This window comes from Thunnus thynnus, chromosome 20 (assembly GCF_963924715.1).
Source record: "Thunnus thynnus chromosome 20, fThuThy2.1, whole genome shotgun sequence".
Classification (NCBI taxonomy): domain Eukaryota; kingdom Metazoa; phylum Chordata; class Actinopteri; order Scombriformes; family Scombridae; genus Thunnus; species Thunnus thynnus.
The window spans coordinates 21177122-21184442 of NC_089536.1; the positions used below are offsets into that span (position 1 = coordinate 21177122).

Consider the following 7321-nt stretch of genomic DNA (forward strand, 5'->3'; position numbering starts at 1 on the left):
TACTGTATTTCAGGACAAAATGATTTGCAGGGAAAGGCTAAGGCACATACAGCAAAGTTCATCTGTGCATCCTTGCTAAATAAATGATGCTAGAAATGTGTGTGTAGTAGTTGACGAACTACTGTAGCAAACAACTTAGCCAGCAGGGAACATGCAAGTCCTATTTAATTACCATAACTCTCCAAGCTAGTTAGCTTGCCAACAATTTTAGCTAGCTGTGTGACTAATGTGATGATAGATTCACACAATATATTTAAGAAACGTATTTTCTAGACTTGTGTCACTTAACTGCCTACACCACATGCTTCTCTTGTGGAGCACTTATACTCTGGTAGAACAGAGTTAAATAAAAGTGCATGATACAACAAAGCTAATAAGCTATAAGCTTCCTCTGATTCCGCACTTGTTTTTCTTAGCATTTTTAATTTGTGCATAAAAAAAATGTGAGTGAAAACACAGACAAACAGCATATTGATAAAAGTGAAATGCGACAAAGTTCAATGGAAACAGACTTAACAAATAGTGGATGGAGATGCGTTAATTAGATTTATCGTTTGCTGATTTCCTGGAAACTTGGTTAAAAGTTGGATTTTGATGGAACCTAGCTCTTAGACGGTTTGTTATTGGTGAAAAGTGCGACCTCCCATGTCAAAGTTCACCAAAGTTGAACTTGATGTGAAAGATTTGCACAGACTAACTTCAACCCTGTGTGCATATCCACTTATTGTGGCAATTCCATAGAAATAAATCAATTCCACAGTGAATTCTCATCATTTTAAATGCTGGTGTGACTGGGCCTTAACACAGTAGCAACATAGCATGGACAAAAGAGTGGTAAAGAAAGACTGAAAGGTAAAAAAAAGGTTGACTCCTGCCCCTGATAACATCGCATGCCAAGGCTACACAAGTCCCTGCTCTGGACTAACAGTGAGACGTACTTCCTCTCCTCCCTCTATCTGTTTGTCTGTCTGTCCTTGACTCCATATGTACGTCTCTCCCTTCCCGCACTCCTTCATTCTGTTTGAGCTTCTTTCTATCTTTTATCTGTTGTTTTCCTCTTGTTACGCTTTTGTCTTCTTCTTCCTCCGTTTGTCCACCAGCTGCAAGTGGGAGGTTAGATGATTGGCCTTTATTATGAAGAGATAAGTGTCAGTTTAGAAAAACTGGCATCTGACTAGGTTATACAGTAGATATGCACACACACACACACACACTCACTCACACACACACACACACACACACACACTACCAAAGCCAAGTGGATACAAACCTTTCAATGCACCTGACCAATGGAAAAGCAGCCCTGTGAAGAAAAATAAAGGAAGAGAAAGTCACCACAGAGCAACAAAGAATACCACAAAATACCACAAGTAACCCATAAACTGTACCACAGAGAACTACAAAGTGCTATTTAAAATTCATAAAGAGCCGTACAGTATTGTACCACCACAAAAAAAACATACTGCCATAAGGTATCATTACTAACTATGAACCACACAGTGACATAAAGTAATAGCACTAGGAGTTGTAGTTTTTTTCTTTGCAGTAGTTGAGTTGATAAGTTGGTTGTTTTTAGACAGATATCCAACACAGCAATGCTACGTCAAGCCTCACACTCACGAAATGTGCTCACTAAATTTGTTTTCAATGCCTATACCTCAGCCTAACCACAAGCCCTGGCTGCGACACCACGTTTCAGTTTTATTACTTCTCTCATCTCCTCCAAGTCCTCCTCTTTTTCTCTCATGATGATTTCTCCATGCTGCTCTCCTGCATGTGTCTGGTCTTGGGTATCAGTCCTGCGCTGAGACGTTCTGGCACAGGCAGTAGTGGAGACTAAATGTTGCATGGTGTTTTGGTTACTGTGGCGAAGCCTGTTGCCATTTAGCACTTGAGCTGTTATAATTCAAAATGTTCTATGTCCATTTTGGGGATAGAATCATTGCATAAAGTTCATAATGCCATATTTCTTAATTATTAATGATTTGGTTTGAATAAGTGTTTGCCATTTGGTCAACTACGGTCTCACAGTAAGTTACTTAACCAAGTGCCATTTTGTGTTTTAATTATGTGCTATCAATCATTCTGCAAGAGTCCATGTTGCTTTGTGCCAACGATGTGTATCTCATTCTCTCTCTCTCTCTCTCTCTCCAAACATCAGAGCAGAGGTAGATTGTCTAAAGGGCACAACTCCCAAAACCACAGCACCATCAGAGGATAAAACCACAGATGCAGCTGTTCAGACAGAACAGAGCGAAGGATATGTTTCTCTCACTCTCTTTCTCTGTCTCTCATTTTTAAAGACGGGCCTCATTAAATGGAAGTAAGTCTGCTCAGGTCCAAAACCAAAGAGAGTCATGCCCCTCGAGAGCGCTCTGCTGCTAACCATAGCGCTGGCACGGTGCAGTGTGGAAAACAAGTGAATCAAATGCGACCGCTGAGCTGCAGCGAGCGTACAAAGACATAATATTACATGGTATTACGTGGGTTCAGTAACAAGGGATCAGCTGTAGCAACAGCAGTGCTGCTTCACAAAACAGTGGTGAAACACTAGGTTACAGTGGCTTATACCACTGGATTAAGTCATGTACCAACCTGTGGAGGCACATGGTCAGGGACATGAGATGATAAAATCACCCCAATCCCCTTTTTTAGCCACGCTAGCGGCAATGCTGGTCTGTTGGTTGGTCCACCGCTTGTTTTATATTTCCGGGTATTTTTAGGTTCACGCCACTTTAATACAAGTGAACCTGGACTTGTAAACAAAAATCACATGGACTCACCAGTACTTACCTACTGCATGTCTTCTTTGGTGCTTCCATGAATTCAAATGTCTTTTTATTCTTCAGAGTAAAGTTTACTTCATCTTGATGACACTAAAATGTATTAGGAATTTTTGTTTAATTTGTACAAACAGGACTGGACAGTATAGACTCAACCAGGGTGGTTTTTGACAAAACAGTAAGCAAAACCATGAGCAGAATTGTCGTAACACAACATTTCACCCTATGCAAAATAACAGATTTTAACCGTAAATAAAGTAAGTACAGCTAAACCTGATTCTTCAAAGAGTGGACGGCATAAATTTTGCAGTTGAAAGATGACAAATTGATGGTAATATTATGAAAAATAAAGCCTATGATATACTTTTTTTTACAGGATATTGTGGGAAAAGTTATTAGAATTACAGTAAAAGTATATATGTGAAACTAATGTTAAATTCGATGATTGTAATGGCATTCATGGAACTATATTCACAATCCAAGTGTTTCTATCTTGATTGCAGCAAAAACTGCTTGAAGACATTTTCATCAATTATTATTTGTTGTTATTATCTGTTGGTATAAGGTTCCAAGGCAACTGGAATTTGTAACCATAACAAAATTGGTTGTCATACTTGATGTGCCACGGCAGTTTTAAAAGCACTAATTTTAAGCAAAAGGAGACATAACATACTGTAAAGACTTGGCTGGTGTTGACGGTTAGCACACATTAGAGGCAGTGCAGTATTTGTGGGTTTTTATGCTTCAGGTATTGTACTGACAGATTTTGCTGTAATTTACGGTTGTGCTTTTGAAACGGACTGGAAAAGCAGATATGATCTTTTGTTTGTTTTTTGTCATTTCAACGCCACTCAGTCATTGTCCGAGATATAATTTACTCACAACAGAAAGGACTAGTCATACAAAGTCATCAGGTATGATATGATGTGAGCAGTTTGGAAACAAACATGAAGGACTGCAGTGTGGATGTACCCGCTTTTCAGAGAGACACAGGCCGACCGAGAGTGTGAGCAGGGAAGAGAGAGAGAGAGCGAAAGAAAGAAGGAATGTGGTTAAGAGTCTGTTTGGTCACGCTCCATAACCGACAGCCTTAAACAAACAGGCATTCTGCTCCTTCTGTAAACCATTGCTACCTGAGTCTGGAGTGTGCTGCCCTGCTCCTCTCAGCCTGGTGTGGTTTAGTTGGAGTTCTTGGAAACCTCCTCTGTTTTTCTATGTAGTTGTTGTTGATGTTTGTTTGTTTCACGCACCACCAAAACCAACTAATTGTGGAAGTGTGACATCCAAAAAATGGCCAGGCCTTTGAATGGCTCCCTATTTGGTTCTACCTCTGTCATATTTATTGATATGAAATAATTAGAATACTGTGAGGATTATACAAGATAGGCTGTCTTGGACTAGACTCTGAACTCAAGAAAGTAGAACAAACATCAGTCAGTCCTTTTTTCTGAATTTCAAAGAAAGATTTCTGTATAGTAAAACACAGTTTTGAGGAATTTTACTACAAGAGCAAAGAGTCTACATTCATTCTAGTGGCCCTGTGAAATAGTATGTAGGCGCAGTGGTGCTTTGAGTTAAATGCTAACATCATCACACTCACATGCTCCCAGTGATAATGCTAACATGCTGACCTTTAGTAAGTATAATGTTGTTCACTATCCTAGTTTAGACTATCATTTGCTAATTAGCAGACACAAAGAACAGTTGAGGTGGATGAAGAGTCATTACTTTTTCTCAACCGGACAAATTTAATGATGCAAGATGCCAAGTCAGGAAATTACCAAAGTTATTACAGTTTATCATGTGGAGGACGTGGGTGTGTGTACCAAGTTCCATGCTAATCCATCTAATAGTTGTTGAGGCATTTCACTCAAACATCATCTGGGAACCTTGAATGTCAAAATTGTGTGCTAATCCATCTATTGATGATTTATCAATACTATAATACAATACTATAAGTACCAAATTTCATGGCAATCTGCATAACATTTGTTGATCCAGTTCTCTAAAAAAAACAAAAAAAAAAGTTTACAATGTGGCTTAAAAAGTCTGTGACATGCAGTACTAATAGTGGGTGAAATCTAAGGATTACAGCGCTGAGAAAACTTTTTACAATCTGCGGGTTTAATCAATTTTTACAACTTTAACATTTAGATTTTACTACACCTTTGATCTGCACCTCTGACTGGGTTCTTCTCCATAGCAACAGTGGATGAGTCATGGGGAGTGTAGTAATATTAACCCATCCGCCATGACAAACAAAACTGATTTCTCTAAACAACTAAATTGAAATTATTTAAACAGGTGGCCATTACATACACCTGTATGATTGTTATATTTGGTTTCTATGTTAAGTTACATTTAGTATATCATTGAACTGAATGGGGGAAAAAACAGCTCAGAAACCAGTTTTGTGTGATCTTGGCGAGCTTGTAATCTTTCGTCAATCCAAATGTAGTTTCCACCTAATTTCCACCAGATCTCAACCAGTGAATCTCGTTTCCATATTGCCGTCCTCAATCCTTTACGCTACCCTTCATTTCACATATATGACTGAATAAAGAAAATAATAAACTGTAGCTGCCAGTGTCCCTCCTGTATGTCAGACTCGCTGTGTGTGGCTGGGATACCTCTGTCAAGCTGAACCACATTCCCCCATCCACCACAGACTGAGATCAGATTCTCTCAGATAACATCAGAGTGGATGGTTAACACAGCCTGTTTGGCTTCTCCTGCAAACAGAGGATCAGGTTTACATATGGACGTTCCGTCACACGTCTCCCTCGACAGGTTTGTTTGGTCAGTGTGGCGCCCCACGTACAAATACCTGGGAATGGATAGCATGTGCACACATCACACCCAAACACAAGCCCACACAAGGGTGCACATGCGTTTACACACACTGTAACAGCAAAGAAAGAAAAAAGATGAAAAACCACAGTGTTGTCTTTAATGAAAACATTTCCTGGTTGTCATGGCGACTGCTATAGTCGGCCAAGGAAATTCAAACCACAGATTTCCCCATGTATCCTGTAAAAATGACAGCTATTTATCTTGTCCCACATTCAACAACAAAATGATATGTTATCAAATCTGGTGCACATGACTACATAAAAGACTCATAAACCTCAGCTAAGCTGCTGCGAAACACAAAATCTGATGTTGGATGGAAAATCAATCTTTGATGACTCTTTAAATACTTTTCCACGGATAGCCACAGAGGAGAGGATTAGTGCACAGGTAATAGTGAACAGAGGGCAATGAGTGCTCTCAAACAGCATTAGTTTAGCAAATCGAAAGATAAATTAGAGGCCATATTGGCAGTAGCACATGAAAACTACAAAACATACAGAGTCCTTACATATTAAAAGTCGTCTGAGGCACATGCTCAACACTTTAACATGAAAGCAAGGTCCATTTTCTCCATAAGATAAGCTATGTACACAAATAACTCAGTATTACCGATCATTATCTGACATGTGTTAAGCATTTAGGCTTTTATTCATCTCAACACTGGGTAAAATGTGTTTTTCCCACCTCAGATATAAAAGAACTGGCTTGCATCATTGCACAGGAGTAGTGACACCGTGGGGACTGAGGAATTATAAAAACAACCGACTGTTCACACCTTCATACACCATACACAACACACTTGCGTCAGCCGTTTATTAATGAAATGCAGTAGCAGCAGCGTTTGGAAAGGAGACGCACTCTGGTGTTCAAGCCCCATGCCATGCAGGTGAAAATTTGCCAGTAAAAGATATGAGCTCTCATTAACTTTAACAGGGCAACAACCCCCCACCCAGGGTCCCGCCCCTGCAACGGCGAGGGTGGGATTTTACTGGCTTGTTAATGTGACTGACAGCTCAAAAGGTCAGTCTGTTTGTCTGCTGCGACGCAACGGCTTCCATACTTCATAAAGAGAATGACGACAGTTGGTCAGTAGTGCCAGTGGGATACTGGCTGCAGATATTACAGCATACAGGTTTGTGCCAGCTGGTTGGCTATAAGCTCTTTGGTCATTAGACACGCATAGCTCACTCTCTCCCCTCTATCATTTCTCCACCACGCTTGTTAACTACTGACGAAAAGAAACCAGTCGTCCATCACACACAAAACAGTTAATGAAGTTAGCTTTACAAAGCATAATGCCAACCCGACTCAATTTTCTCATCTTTTCCAATACAACAATCAATTTTCAACAAAATATGTGTGAGTTGTTTCACAGTAGAACTGATTGTGGCTTGTTTGCATTATCAATGCCCCCAACACTTCAATATGTACCCTACATGCACATGTATCTATATAGTGAAGTTTAGCATGATTTTGCTCATTAACTACAAATCACACCAAAGCATAGCACTTGGCAATACTTTTTTTTATTGCAGTAATTAAACAAATTCATATACAAAGCTAAGCATGCATGTTCACCTGTGGATCAAGCAAGTTTCAAGTCTCTGCAAGTTAAATTCTGTAGCATACAGAAATGATTGGAAACCTCTGGCTGGGCAAAGAGCAACAATGGTCAACATGGAGGG

The 7321-nt window shown here is 39.7% G+C and overlaps 1 long non-coding RNA gene across 1 annotated transcript in view; it reads right to left on the bottom strand.

The window, feature by feature from the left end:
• Positions 1-15: 15 nt before the first annotated feature.
• Positions 16-7321, bottom strand: part of LOC137172061 (uncharacterized) — a 38383-nt gene continuing 31077 nt past the window's right edge. The window contains exons 4-5 of the long non-coding RNA XR_010924872.1: positions 1271-1303; positions 16-1127 (exon numbers count right to left, since the gene is read on the bottom strand). This is a non-coding gene — a long non-coding RNA (uncharacterized lncRNA). The remainder of the gene's footprint in view (positions 1128-1270; positions 1304-7321) is intronic.